This window comes from Prionailurus bengalensis, unplaced genomic scaffold (genome assembly GCF_016509475.1).
Source record: "Prionailurus bengalensis isolate Pbe53 unplaced genomic scaffold, Fcat_Pben_1.1_paternal_pri Un_scaffold_81, whole genome shotgun sequence".
NCBI lineage: Eukaryota > Metazoa > Chordata > Mammalia > Carnivora > Felidae > Prionailurus > Prionailurus bengalensis.
In genome coordinates, this window is record NW_025091180.1 from 25,094 (window position 1) to 41,077 (window position 15,984).

The 15,984-nt window shown below is 39.3% G+C and overlaps 1 non-coding gene across 1 annotated transcript; it reads left to right on the forward strand.

Annotated features, from left to right (window-relative positions):
* Positions 1-15,433: 15,433 nt before the first annotated feature.
* LOC122478538 lies at positions 15,434-15,642 on the forward strand. The gene has a single exon (XR_006296077.1). It is a non-coding gene; the product is annotated as a small nucleolar RNA U3 (small nucleolar RNA).
* The last annotated feature ends 342 nt before the right edge of the window (positions 15,643-15,984 follow it).

Sequence of the window (15,984 nt, forward strand, 5' to 3'; positions counted from 1 at the left end):
AGCCCGACGTGGGGCTCGAACTCATGGATCGCGAGATCATGACCTGAGCCGAAGTCGGCCGCCGAACCGACTGAGCCACCCAGGCGCCCCAAGAACAGTTCTTAAATAAGTCAATTCCAGTCCTTGTTTCCGTGTCTTGGCTACCACTAGCTCTTACCTTTTTGAGCCTTGTCATCCAACTTTTACTGCCCCTCCTCTGTAACTCTTTGTTTGAATCTTTAAGGACCCCCAAGTCTATGTGATTTTTACTTGTTAGTTCTCAACTACTTTAAATTTGGAATGGGGGGGTGGATTTTAATAGCATTAACCATATTCTTTTTCTTCGTATTCTTTCTGATTTGCAAGATTTATTTTTACTTGAAGAGTAGGGCAATCTGACCTCAACTACATTGAGTGAAATGTCACCATGACATACCAACTCTACATACATTGCCCTTGCTATTTCTACCTGATTTTTTCATACCCTCTTCCCTCTGGTATTTCTTCCATTTTCTCCCTCTTCTTTCTTTTTAAGTATAATTGTGTGGATCTAATTGTAATTCTCTTACTGCTGGTATTCAGTGGATAGAAGTGTTGGAATGTGAGCATAAGACATCATGGAGCATCTACATCACAGGCCAATGAGGATAGCAAAACTCTTTATCTGACAAGGGTAGGGCACATAGACCAACTGCACTGATGGGAGAATTGTCTTCTGGGGAGCATCTCCATGTTATGGTGGTCACTGCCCTAAGGTGACTCCAACTATGTGCACTTCTCAGATATATATGGACAATCTAGGAGATCTAGTTGGAAAAAACGTGGTTAAGAAACAGGAGTTAGATGGTAACTCATTTCATAGCAAGACCCCAGCCCATTTTTGGGACATGGAGGTTTCTGGATACCCAAGCATAATAACCCTAGCCCAGGGTTTAGAACCCAGGGTTGGAATACAGGCCCAGTGGAGAGCTGGAGTGCTAATACAGGTATCTTAGGTAAGAGACCCAAATGCATGACCTCATGCAGACCTATGCTTCAGGAGACTAAAGAAGTAGAGTTTTTCATTTGGCACCCTACTCTAAACATCTCTCTTAATACCTTTTGAATAGTGAGATTAATTCTTAGATGTTCCTGTTGAAAGCCTGATCCCTTAAGGAGCTGTGAACCAGAATTCTGGCTGGCTCAATGATCCTTAAAGGGTTTTATTGACTCATGGTCTCTCCAAGGAGGCAAGAAGGAATGCCTCCTTTAAGTAGTACATTTTCACAGAGCATCTTGTTGAGCTCCTTCCCAGTTCTAACCCTCCCTTTTGCTCTGGAAATCAACATAGTTCTTTCTCAGAGAGGCTTACCCTAGGTCTCCTCTTCTCCTGTGATACTCTGTAAAGCCATTCTGACTGCAGACATGTGGGAACACTCACATTAGGTTATGGAAAAGGTAAGCTTCCTATGTATTACATTAGCATGAGGACAGAAAAAAGAGGAGAAATCCCTGACAAAATACTGTAAACATACTGATGAAGAAAATTCAAGATACAGCTTATGTCCTAAAGCAGTTAGCAAGAAGCAAGCCAAATGCATAAAAATTAAAGCCAGTAAGTAGGACCATTTAGCTTCTGGAAAGCAATTTTGGGTTCCTAATTCAGGTACTAAAAAGAGGAAGAAGGCAAATTCAGCAACTTTCTGTCTGAGTTTATGCCAATATTTTTGAAGGCTTAACATATGTAGCGTTGTATCTGTTGTTCTTTAATGCTTTTATTGGTACTTTTTTTTTTTTAAAGTAAGCTCTATTCCCAACATGGGGCTTGAATTCACAACCCTAATAGCAAGAGTCGTATGCTCTACTGACTGAGCCAGTCTGGCACCCCTATTAGTACTCCTCAATAATCTCTGCCATATTCCTATCAAATGGTTCCCATTTAATGGCCTTTGGAAGTAGCCCAGGATATTGGGAAGAGCCCAGGACTTGGATTGCAGTGTGTGGCTACTACTCCAAGCTCTGTAAAATTTTAAGAATGTGTGACCTTGGGTTGCGGAGATAGTATCTCTAGGCCTTGGAAAAAGATTTAGCTACAGGATAGCTAAGATGATTAAGAGTATACAGTATGCCAAGTGAGATGTAAGAAGGAAGGACTACAAGGCATAAAGGAGTAATAGTCTGTAAACAGCTATAGTTACTGCGATGCATAAATGATGTGCTATACACTTACCTATGTAGTATGCACCTACATACTAGTGTGTGTTGGGGGATGGGTAAAATTAGGGAGGATCAAATCACAGATTTCCTGGAGGAGGCAGTGAATGAGTAGGAATTAACATGCTGATGTGTGAATGAGTATTTCTCAGAAAGAACACCATTTCATGTGGCAGCATTATTCAGTAAAATACTCAGTTCTGGAACCCAGGAATGAGAAGAAACCTGGCTGAGTGAGCTGGAGGCAGATCCCGGAGTGCTCTGTAGGCCTTGCAAGGCCAAAGGCTGAGCTTCAACCTGAAGGCATTAGGAAGTTGCTGGTGCTGTAGGCAGGGGAATGCATGGTCAAATTTGTGTTTTTAAAGTGACCTCTGCCTACAGGGTGGAGAATGGACTCAGAAGGGACAAAGCTGCAGTGTAGGAGGGTGGTTATGGCGAGCAAGGTGACCAGTGCCCTAAATCCATTGGAGGAGGAATGGGATAAATGGGTGGGTCTGAACCATGTTGAGGGAGGAGAGTGAACAGGCCTTGACAATTGTACTTTTTGTTTTCATATATCAAAAGTTAATGTTTTGTACAGTAATCTTTAGTTAAAAAGACCATTTTTAATTCCAACTATGAAATCTGGGGAAGTTTCAGTTGTTTGTGGGATATTTGATTTTTTGCATTAAAAAACCTTCTTAGGCTTTTTTTTTTCCTGGCTCTTTAATTCACCTATATACACAACAGTATGATTATTAAATGCCTAGTAATTTACATAGATCTATGTTTTGGATAATTTAAATCTAAACTCTACATCTAGGATTTTCCTAATTAGTTTAAGTTATTTATATGTAATTGAGCTTTCATTAGTATGTGCTTACTAATGCACATTTTACTTTTTAAAAACTAAATTTTAGAGACACTTTTAAAAAAATGGGACATGGATTTTCCCATCTGAGAGGACATAGTATCAATAACTGGGGGTTAGTAGGGTCCAGTGATTCTCATCTTTTCTCCAGATACTATCACAGTGTACTGCCTCTAAATCTGTCTGCTCTTTTCTACTCTGCGAAATTAAACTCTTGAAAATGGCCTGTTAAGCTTTTCTGGCTTAATGTGGTATTACAGCATTCGTTATCATGTACTGACATCTGGTGGCCAAATCGAACATTAGGAACACTCCAGTGCATTTCTGTATGTCTGTAAACCTAGCACAACCTAAATATGGGCCAAGACTCCCGATGTAAATACGGAGAAGGTTGGGGCACCTGGGTGGAACAGTCGGTTAAGCCTCCGACTTCAGCCAGGTCACGATCTCGCAGTCCGTGAGTTCGAGCCCCGCGTCGGGCTCTGGGCTGATGGCTCAGAGCCGGGAGCCTGTTTCCGATTCTGTGTCTCCCTCTCTCTCTGCCCCTGCCCCGTTCATGCTCTGTCTCTCTCTGTCCCAAAAATAAACGTTGACCAAAAAAAATTTAAATACGGAGAAGGTGTACTCTGCCTTCATAGAACTTTCAGTCGGCTTCAGGCACCCTTCTGCACACTAAAATTATGCAATAGGAATTGCATTAATCCTTTTCGGAAAACTAGCTCTAGGAAAGTGGTAAAGATGGATACAGAGGCAGATGAGTTTGCAAGAAGAGAAGCTCCAGGCAGGAGGTAGAGCTGAGGGTCGTTCTGCTGGCTGTGTGTGGGACCAGGTCAGCCAACATCAACCAACAACATATTCTCTGCTTCCTGAGTCATACCACGTGCCTCCCCAGGACCAGTTTATCCACTATCCTCATTTTTTGTCCAAGAAATCTTACTGTGGGATACTGACCCCTCCGATGGCTTCTTGTCTGCAAACAGCTTTAATTTAAGGTGTTGTAAACCAGGAATATTTTCTGATCGTATCATTTAAATTTTTATTTTCTTAAAAGCTATTTCAAGGAAATATCCCAAGACAATTTAGTTTTCTCTTTTATATTTCACTTAGTAAATATGGAGCTACAAAAATCATTGAGAGAAAAAAACAATATGATTTGAAATATTTGAAAGTTGTATTTGAAATTTCAAATCCTTATTACCCTCCGTGTTGTCTGTAATTAAAATAATATTTTCAATCTTTTAATTTCTTTTCACAAGAGAAAATGAAAATCTTTTTTTCACCGAATAATGTTTTCCTTTTTTTTTTTTAATTTTTTTTAATGTTTATTTATTTTTGAAGGAGAGAGACAGAGCGTGAGTCGGGGAGGGGCAGAGAGAGGGGGAGACACAAAATCTGAAGCAGGCTTCAGACACTGGGCTGTCAGCACAGAGCCCGATGCGGGGCTCGAACTCATAAGCTATGAGATCATGACCTGAGCTGAAGTTGGACGCCCAACTGCCTGAGCCACCCAGGTGCCCCAATAATGTTTTCCTTTGAGAATATCGGCAGATTCTGTGCATATGAGCTCACCTTTATTTCAAATGATTAGTTCTAAATGTAACTGATTATGGATGTAATGGATCATCATATTCTACATTGTCTAAACGTGTGATGGCAAATACCATGTTGATTATCATCTAATTAGTTATACTTTAAAATTGGGGAACCAAATGAGCTCTTTTATCTAGTGAACTATTTAGTGGTGAAAAATAGGGTTTATTTAAAATATTGACCTCCTTAGTCTTAGTTTCTTTCGTGATTTCTTACATTAGAAGTGCTTGTCTTAGCCCTTCAGGATTATACCTTTCCCTTTTATGCACTCTCCATGTTACAAGTAGGCATATGTTCAGTACTCATTTATAGGATTTGGTTTGATTCTGCGATGAAGTAAACACATGTGCTCATGCACACACACACCTGCTCCTCCCCCCTAAAAACACTAATTTTGATTTCTTATTAACCAAACTCCTTAATATACATCCTGGACTTCTCTGACAGTATTTTCTGGAAAGTTTACTGTAACCTATTGAGTCCCATTGTTTATTTATCCAAATGTTCTCTGGGGCTGTTTTGTTCTTACTGCACACATTCATTGAGCTAAGAACGGAGGGGAACGGTTACCCAGAGATGCAAGTGTGGTAGTAAATTTGTCAGGTGGCTAACATCACTGAGGGCATGACTGGGGCCCATGTTAGTCGTCCTCGTTACAGTGGTCATACTTGCGGACAATGGCACAGCATGGCATAGGACAAACAGAACAAGCTTGTGTTTAAATCTGACCATACAACTCTTCCCTCCTTGCCTTTGTTTCTGCATCTATAAAATGGGGTAATAATGTTGACTTACCAAGATGGTGATAATAGTTATATGGGATAAACACTCTTGGGTGCCTCATCCTTGGTAGGCACTTAGAAATGCTAGTTGTCTTTTTCTCCTACTTCTCTTTACAGAAGTCACAGACAGATGTCTTCCATCCAAAGTTACTGTGGAAACTATTGGCTAGAAAATGCTTAGAGAACAGTTCCTAACTGAAAAGTTGTGTTCTTCCTTGGTCACATCCAGACCTCCAAGAAAAGTCTGGCCAAAGTGTAGATTAAATTACCACCTGGCCTAAGAATTAATTTCTTAAAATTTTTTATTGCAGTATAGTTGACATATAATGTTATATTAGTTTCAAGTGTGCAACATTGATTCAACAGTTCTATACATTATACAGTACTGACTACACTAAGTCTAGCTACCATCTGTCACCATACAACACTATTACATACCATTGATTATACTCCGTATGCTGTACTCCTCCTCAAGCTTGTGACTTAAAGTTGAGCTTTAGTACCTCTCCATCCCCTTCACCTATTTTGTCCATTCCCCCTCCCCCTCCCTCTGGCAAACACCAGTACCCTTCAGTCCATTTCTGGTTCGTTTTGTTTTTTTAGGTTCCACACATAACTGAAATCATATGGTATTTGTATTCCTCTGCCTGACTTATTTCACTTAGCATAATACCTTCTATGTCCATCCATATTGTTGCAAATGACAGAATCTCATTCTATTTTTACAGCTAAGTAATATTCCTGTGTGTGTGTGTGTGTACACACATATGTACACAGCACATTTTCTTTATCCATCTATTGATGGACATTTCAGTTGCTTCCATATCTTGGCTATTGTAAATAATGCTACAGTGAACATAGATAGGGGTTCATACGTCTTTTCAAATTAGTGTTTGTTTTCTTTGGCTAAATAGTAATAGAATTGTTGGAGCATATAGTATTTGTGTTTAATTTTTTGAGGAGCTTCCATACTGTCTTCATAGTGGTTGTACCAATTTACATTCCCACCAATTTACAACCCAGCAAAGAGTTCCCTTTCTCCAAGGATAATTTTTTTTAATGTTTGTCTATTTTGAGAGTGAGAAAGAGTGAGAGTGAGTGAGAGAGGAGCAGAGAGAGTGCAAATCTCAATCAGGTTCCGTGCCGTCAGAGCAGAGCCTGAGGTAGGGCTTGATCTCACAAACTGTGAGCTGAAATCAACAGCTTGACCCTTGACTGACCAAGCCACTCATGTGCCCCTCTCCAAGGATGAATTGTAAAGAGTGAAGTCGTAAGTCTAGTGCTAGCACTAGGAATGTAGGTTTCTCCCTTGTGTGTGTTTGGTAATTCTCATTGCTTCTGATGTGGTGAAAGACCCCTTTATCTTCCTATTAAATATCAGAGTTATTCAGGTTTGGTGGTCTCTTAAGATTCTCCTAGTACACCAAGAGGGAAAAGAGTGGCTGACAGAAAGGGGTAAAAATGGAAGATGAAATGATGGCAAAGATTGGTGTTCTTCCTTCATCCAAGAACCACAACGCAAAGGAATATATAATTATTTTTTAACATGTTCTACCCAGGTGATAACTTTCTACCACAGTTAATTAGCAAGACACAACACTTGTTTTAAAAAGCCTAATACCAAAGATAAGGAAAAAAACACTGTGAAAAGACATTATTAATGCCTACACTTAATGCTCAGCTTTTCTATTGCCAATATTCTCTTAAAAACCCCCACAGTTGTGATGAGAAGAATGGATCCATATTCCTGGAATAGAACATAGACTCGTAAATCAGAGGGAATTTCTAATACCTGGATGATACAGAGAATCAAAGATTAGTAATAATCTCCTTTTATTGTTGAGTTCATATAACCCAATTTGTAAAATAACCCAATTTAGGAGTGTAGAAAGTGATTTCTGAAGAACTCACTCAGTTCAAAGTGATAGAAATAATTATCCTTCTAACCCAAGTATGGATATGTCTTTCTATTTCAGAGGTATTGGCCAAGAATGGTACACGAAGTGCTGTCCTCTAAATTTCTATTAAGTCCCTAAAAATGCTCCCCACTCCCCAATAATGATGCAATCTAAGTAGAAGAATGTGCTTGTGGGGAGCCTGGGTGGCTCAGTTGGTTGAGCGCCTGACTCAGGCTTATGATTCATGGGATTGAGCCCTGCATCAGGCTCTGTGCAGACAGCTGACAGCTTGGAGCCTGCTTTGGATTCTGTGTTTCCTTTCTCTGACCCCCACTCACACTGCTTGCTCACTTGTTCTCTCTCAAAACTAAACAAACACTAAAAAAAAAAAAAAGAAGAAGAATGTGCTTGCTATGCAGGTGTGGCTTCCAGACAGGTCCTACCTTCTCCCTCTCTTACTAGTTTGCCTCTCCTACAGCTTTTCTTTGAAGAAATTCTGCAGCTGACATGCTTGTCTCCCAGGCCCATACTTTTAGTATATTCTCTGAAAGGATGAGACACACACGTACATCTGTCTGAGGTGTCTTCCTGTCCTCTTCGTACTTCTTCATGCTTAGCCTTCATCATACTTCTTAAGCTTATTCTGATTGCTGAGGGCCACTAAGCTGGTAATGACCTTGGTGTTATTGTTTTTAAGTTTATTTATCTTGAGAGAGAGTGTGAGCGGGGGAGGAGCAGAGAGAGAGGGAGAGAGAGCATCCCAAGCAGGTTCTGTACGCAGAGTGGAGCCCGATGCAGGGCTAGATCTCAAGACCGTGAGATCACAACCTGAACAGATACCAAGAATTGGAGGCTTAACTGAGCCACCTAGGCACCTCTTCTTGGTGTCATTTTCTTTTACTTTTCCTTCTCAGTTTTTGATGTATGTTTAGAAATTTAAAAATAAGCTTTCATAATCATATACTGTATGTAATGTACACAATTTGTTCTGCATAAGAAAAAAGCTGTGATCTTTCCTCCTTTCGTTTTTATTTTGTTCTAAATACATCTTACAGCTTCATTTCTTCCAGGAGATGCTTATGCATATTATTTGAAAGACCAAATGAATTCCTAGTTGGGAAGTTTGAACTAATTGCAGTGACGCCCCCCCCCCCAGGATACTTTCTAAACCTAGCAAAACTGACCAGATTTGCACATAAGTTAAGAATCTTCTTTACCTGAAAACAAGTATTACTCTGAAGAATATTTGCTTATATTGGTTTGAATGAATGATGCGAAGATTTTTAAATCCTCCATTTGCTCAAAATAGTCTGGCATAGCATTTAAACACAGAAGCATCATCAACCAGAAAAGTTTTCTCAGAAATTTCTTTCTTTCATTTTTTTTAAACAAATATCTCTGACAAATGTGAAGAAAGATGTCATTTGTGGATATCTGAGGTAGATCTCCTAGGGTGAAAAAGGTAACGTGCTTGATCTGTTACTAGCCTCCTAAATGTGGCAGCCCTTTGGTCTGTGGATACCGGCTGGTTTTATTTTCACACTCTCTCAAGCCTCACATACCAGAATCACTTTTAAAATCTGGAGCAGCGAAATAAGCCAAAAGTGACACAAGGAAGAGGCAGACTTAATACTAACATTCTAGGGGTGCCTGGGTGGCTCAGTCAGTTAAGTGTTCAACTTCAGCTCAGGTCATGACCTCACATTTTGCGAGTTTGAGTCCCACGTGGGGCTCTGTGCTGACAGCTCAGAGCCTGGAGCCTGCCTTGGGTTCTGTGTCTCCCTCTCTCTCTACCCGTCCCCTGCTCGTGCTTTGTCTCTGTCTCTCAAAGTAAATGAGCGTTAAGGAAAAATTTAATACTAACACTCTAGCACCTAAGAAATCACTTCCCTGCAGTAGGTAAATTTGAAAAAAAAAATTGTAGTGAAAATACCCAATAAACCTGAATGTATGTTTTATGTGAATATATATGAGTATGAATTATAACATAGATAAACTCACACCAGATGTTTATGGTTTTTCTTTGGCTTGTGATGACTGTTAAGAGTTTATTCACCTATATTTCTTCCCAAACTTTGACAAGTGATTCCTTAATTAAAAACTATATTTTACTTGAAAATATTGGAAACTGTTCACAGATATACTGCAAATATAAAAATAATACCTCTATGTTCTTCAAGCTTCACCTGTTGTTAGTGTTTTACCCCATTTACTGTGTTGTGTGTGTGTGTTCTCTCTTTCTCCTCCAGGCACACAGACTCCTTAATTGTCAAATGGGTAAAGTCAGCTTTATTATATATGCTTACACACTTAACAGACACTCTTTCCCTAATTATATCTACTAAAAATTACAGATATTTTTTTTTAAAATTTAACATTTATTTATTATTGAGAGAGAGACATAGAGCATGAGACACAGAGGGGTAGAGAGATGGGGAGACACAGAATCTGAAGCAGGCTCCAGGCTCTGAGCTCTCAGCACAGAGCCCGACACGGGGCTTGAACTCACGGACTGTGAGATCATGACCTGAGCCGAAGTCGGGCGCCTAACCAACTGAGCCACCCAGGTGCCCCCAGAATTACAGATTTTTTAAAAGGGATGACACCAGCACACGTATTCATTTGCTAGTTTTGCCTGGTTCAAAGGGTTATTCGATGAAGGGCTGTGGGTACGATACAATCTTCCCCAATACGGTCTTTACACAGTAACATCCATAAAAAAAAACTGTGTTGGGGTGCCTGAGTGGCTCAGTCGGTTAAAGCGTCAACTTCAGCTCAGGTCATGATCTCACAGTCCGTGGGTTCGAGCCCCACGTCAGGCTCTGTGCTGATGGCTCAGAGCCTGGAGCCGGCTTTGGATTCTGTGTCTCCATCTCTTTCTGCCCCTCCCCCGCTTGTGCTCTGTCTTCTCTCTCTGTCTCGCAAAAATAAATATTAATTTTTTTTTTTAAACTTGGGTCTTTGTAACTAGAAGGTTAGAGCAATCAGCTACCTAAGTTTGACTGGCCTGAGTCAAGTTTGTTCCTGGTTGATCATGGTATAATATTGCATACTTGTTTTTAAGCATTTTATAAAGTTTAAGAAACATTTAAAAGGTGGGGGGAAAAGTGATGTTCAATTAGATGGTGTGAACAAAGAAAACTTAGGACATTTTAATAAGGCACTAAGTATTCTTGAGGAGTAAGAGGGAGCGAAACCTGCAGAATCTATTCATTTCTGAAGCTAATTCATCGCAAAGGCTTTTTTGTTCTTGGGAGCTCCATAAAACTTCAGAGTTGGTAAAGACACTGGAGGTCATGTGGTTAACTTACCATAAGATAGAAAGTCTGTACCTAGCATCCCTCATAGGTGGACCTTCTGCCTTTGCAAGATATTATTGGGAGGAAATCACTGGGGGTAATTTCTTGTTGTATTTTACAGAAGCTCTAATATTTGAGAAATAAAGTTCCTTTTGACACCGAAATTTCCTAAGTAAATTTCCAAAGCACCTCATCTGTCCCCCCTTCGTTAGCCTTTATCACATTTCATGAGGGTCATAAATACAAGTCTTACTTGCAAGACAGGGCTGGGAAATCCTTGAGGAGCAAATTCTATTGCAGTCTCCTCCCTTAATCATCTTTCACCCATGATTAGTAGTTAATAAATATTTTGGAGCACTGGATTCTGCCAGATCTTCCTGCCATATCCCGACAGTGGCCTAGCAAGTGGTTTTCTTTCCATCCTTCCAACCTTCTTCAGCCCATTTTCTCACATTGCTACTAACTTCTTTCTAAAAACCAGAAGTGTCCATGTTTCTCTTCTGCTCTGTCTGACAAGAAAATGTAAAAGTCTTTCCGGTGTCCCCACACAATACGGGTAGATCAGCTGTTGTTCGTGGGTCAGGAAGCAGAGGAAGCCATTAGTTTTGTGTTTCAAATGGGACTAACTTGGTTACCTCTCTGCCTTTCCTGGTGCTTGAGCAGGTCTCTAAGCCTTCGTGTCTCCATAGGTAAAATGGTTACCTAGGTTGGTTGTTAGAATTAATGGCATCATCTACAAAAACATTTTGTAGACTGGTTGAGGCAAACACTAAAACGTTAGTTAACCCAGGTGCTAGTGAGATACAGTTTTTATTAAATTTTTGCATTAAAAGTTTTTTAACATTGATTTCTTTTGGGAAAATGATCTACATTCAGTTCTTTGGTTAAAAGTTAGATACTGAGTTTCAAGGTTTGCTACTTTAACAAACTTTATATTATAAATTCAGTAGATATTGACAAATCTCCTGAAATAGACTCTACAATATTAGGTATTTATAGTCAAAGGTAAAGAACTGCATTCAAATTGCCACACACTTGAAAACGCGAATTAAAGTTTTATTATTGCTGAAACCTATGCTAAAAAATAAGGTATAAAACTGGTGTGTACTTGTGTTAGACCCAAACACTTCAAATAGTTTCCCAAATCATGGCAAGTAACTTTGATTTACCATCTACTTCTTTTTCTGATGCCAATAATACTAATTCTGCAGTTTGTTTGTTGTGGTCCTCTGAAGTCCATTGTGTTTTATTTATGATTGTGCATTTATAATTATGCAAATATGAATTGCACATAGATTAATTTTATCTGAGCATAATTTTTATGTATGATAAAATAGTCATCCTTTAGTGACCACTCTTTATATTCCTATGTAAGGAGTAATTAATTTAAAATCAGTACCTGGAGGGTATCTGTGTGCAGGAATGGACTGGGGAAAAGTAGAGAGATCCTTTGGAATTCCTATGCAACTTTCTATCTGTGTGCCATACTTACTTAAGCTTTGCACAGCCTTGTAAATTACAGGAAGGAAAGGCTAATTTTCTCATCACTTAACTGCTGCCAGGCTGGAGCAGAACATTCTAGCAGATAAATAACTGTGGCAAAACCACACACACTGTTAATAGTTTAAATTCATGTAGTACAGGCCTTACACAGGTGCCATGTGCAGAACAGATAAGTGGTGGGGAGAGCTGAGCCATTAATTTTTCCATTGAGATGTTGGCAAGGGTGAGGGGTGAGAGGCTATAGGGAAAAGCAAGAGGAGTCTCAGTGGCAGAAAGAACATAGCAATATTGATAAATTGAGAGAGACTAAAAGAAGAGACCAAAAGGAACTAACAATTAGTACTACACGCTTAGGTAAACAGCCCTTATCCAGCCAACAAAGCTAACACAGCTGCCTTTTCTTAGCAGATGGCTGAAAAGTAATAAAGACTTTTCCTGTCTTTCAAGCAACTCCAACCCATGCCTTTCCACGTGGAGTTTTTCATGAACAGTTAAAAGAAGCAGCAGATGTCCAAGTTTTTCATGTGTTTTAATAATTCATATCCTTTTGAATTGTGTCCCATTAAAGAAATTACTTTGTGGTAGCAGTTTCCGTTCTGGTGCATAACACTGCCTCATACTTAGTAAGCTCTCAAGAAATGTTTGGGAAACTAAGAATATGGATGAAGGAATGACAGTACCTGCTGGATCGCAGATGAGGCAAAGTGAGTTAGTTTGGCCAAAGGGTTGTAATTACTGTCAGAACTTACATTTAAGGAAGGAGAAAAGGTACTAATATAGTGAAAGGTTGTTGATAATAATTTAAAATGATACATAATAATTATAGCAATAGAATAATAGATCTTTGACCTTGCCATGTACTTTAGCAAGGTCAAAGGTTAGGTTAGAATCAATATATCTTTTATCTTGGAATCTTGGATTTTGGAGAGCTTAAAGTCATCAAGCCTATCTGCCTTAGGAACCAGCCACTTGGGTAGGTTTAACTTTAGAGCTAACCCTTGTCATCCTAAAGCATCTCTTTCCACAGATGACTTCTTCTTCAACGTCCTGTTCCCTTGGACTTCCATGAATAACCTCATTTTGCTTCATTTTTTTCTTGCCTCTTTGACCATTATACCTCAGTCTCCGTGGTTTTCTCTTTTTTCCTGCCACCTAAGTAAGGCTTTTCCCTAGAGCTCTGTCCTTTGCCCCACCTGGTTCCCACTAAATGGCCTCTTTTCTTGGAATCCCTTGTACTGCACATGTGTTTCTCTAGTACCAACCTCTCCCGAGCTCCCGACCTATGCCCAGCTGCATATGTGACATGTTAATTTGGATGACTTCAAGCATCTGAAAAAGTTCTCAGAATAAATCTAGTTGTTGTTTTTTTTAAATCTCTCATCAATGCTAAATTTTCTTCTTGTATTTTTCTTTTAGCTAAAGGTACTATCTTTTTTTAATGTGATCATTCAATCCAGAAAATTGAGAGTCTTCTCCACTCTCCTCCTCAGTTTGTCTTGAAATCCTCTGATTCAGTTCCTTTTACAACTCTTGCTTTGGACTCACACCTCCATCTTTATGACCACTGGCTAGTTCAGGCCCATGTATTTTGCCTGGATCATTGAGATAATTTCCTAACTGCTTGTCCTGCCCGCCTCCCAACTTCTTCCCTTATATTCCATTATCTCTGACAGTCTGCCTTTGCAAAAATGCAAACAGGGTGCTTTGCATTATTTACCAGCAAAATTCCATCTTCAGGATAAACTTTAAAGTTCTTAGCATGGCATCAAATTATTTCAGTAGGCCCCTGACGACCTCTCTCATTTCCTATCCTACTTTTCTTTGCCTTCCATTCCATGTTCTGCTACAATTGTTTGTTGTCAGATGTAGAGTGGCTATTTCGTTTATGTGCTTCCACTCATGGTATTTTCTCTGTCTGAACTTCCTTCTCTTTTTAACCTAATATATTTATATTCATCCGTCTTTGAGTAGCTTAGTTTTTGAAGTTAATTCTCTAAACAATGAAACCACTATTACTTTGATGTTAGTATTATACTTGGTGCATATTAATATTAAATATGTTACTATGTCTCTGGTTTCATGTTTCCAAATGTGAGCACCAGGAAATTAAAAACCAGGTCTCATTTATATTTTCATCTGCGCAGTTAGCACACAGACATGACATAAATGTTTCTTGAATGGGTACTGAAATGAGTATGCTCACTGTTTTGATCTTAGTGGCTATGATTTATCCACTTAAAATTTCTTCTTAGCTTTCTGGACTATTGCCATAGCATATTCTCTACAATAGATGTCCCATGTCTTCATGGCCATTGTTATGTTCCAAGGGAAATTCATGATCTTCTGGGTTGGGTTAACCCTTTTCAGGTATCTGTTTTCTCGTGTTATAAAAAGAATCTATGTAATTGAACCTGTTGCCAGTAGATGTACATTAAAATACAGAGTTCACGAGAGTACATGACATTCTCATTAGACACAAAGAATATTTTTTGAGCCATGCTATGGTATTTGAAAAGCAATTAACATATTACACATTGTTCCTGTGAGACACAAACTGTTTCTTTCCCATTTTAATTTGCCTGCTTAAAGACAGAAAAAGATAGATGAGTTTACACTCAAGGTGTATGCCTTTCCCTTGTGGCCAATGAGCTAATTTCCTTTTCATATTTGCAGAATACTGATACAATTGTTCTTTCGTCACACATGAAATTTGAGTGTATAACCAGTTTGTGGAAATCACCTAGTAATTTATTAGGTTGATAACAGCAATTAAGTCATAATTGTTTCTGAGAAATATAAATTGACTTTCTGTTTTAAATGGATAATTTAACATTCCAAACCACAGACCTGTAGTGTAACTAATTTCTGGGATAAGAAGTTTGTTTCTCCTATTATTAAACTAAAAAAAAAAAAAATCAACCTTTGATAATCCAGTAACGAATTACGAAGTTGCTGAATTCTTGGGTTCGTGTTATATCTTCATTCTTTTCCCTTGTTGCTAATTTTTTTATTTTATTTAAAAAATTTTTTAAAAATATTTATTTATTTTTGAGAGAGAATGAGAGAGAGAGAGCACGAGCAGGGGAGGCGCAGAGAGAGATGGAGACACAGAATCTGAAGCAGGCTCCAGGCTCTGAGTTGTCAGCACAGAGCCCGACGCGGGGCTCAAACTCACAAACTGTGAGATCACGACCTGAGCTGAAGTCGGATGTCTAACCGACTGAGCCACCCAGGCGCCCCTAATCTTTTTTATATTTAAGGACATCACATTGGAGGGAATTTTAGATAGAACTGGGACGTGTTGGTAGGACCATGGATTTTTCAATGATTGGAAATGTGAAGACTGTACTTTCAGGGATTGTTTCTAAAGTTTGTCACTAGAGAAATTTCTCTAAGTGTGGAGTCCCTGAAAGCATGAGGAGGAGAAATAGTGTCCCTTCCTGACTGTGAAGCCGACTCTGGGTGTTGTTTCCACAGCTGCCCTTGTCGTTGATGATTGTTCCCTCCTCCTTTGGGGGACTAAGAGGAAAGTGGCCCGTTGTCTGAGTCGTTTCTCTAAAAAAGAAGCCACATGTGTGGCTTGTTAATTGTCCATTGGAATGCTGTGTGGGTGAAGCTAAGTGAGCAAGGAGACAGCACTTGGAGTGTAAACAGATTTGTCAGCCATGGCAAGGACTTTGACTTTTCTTGGAGTGAAAGGAAAATCATTGGAGGATTTTCAGAAGAGGAGGTCTATCATCAGAATTAATCTGATTTCTATGCTACCAATCAACTGGAAAGGCAAAGGCAGAAGCAAGAGGTTACTTAAGAGACTGGCGTAGCAGCCTAGAGGGGAAATTAGGCTGTTTGTTAGCAGTGGAGATGGTGACAAGTGGTCAGATGTTTGGGAC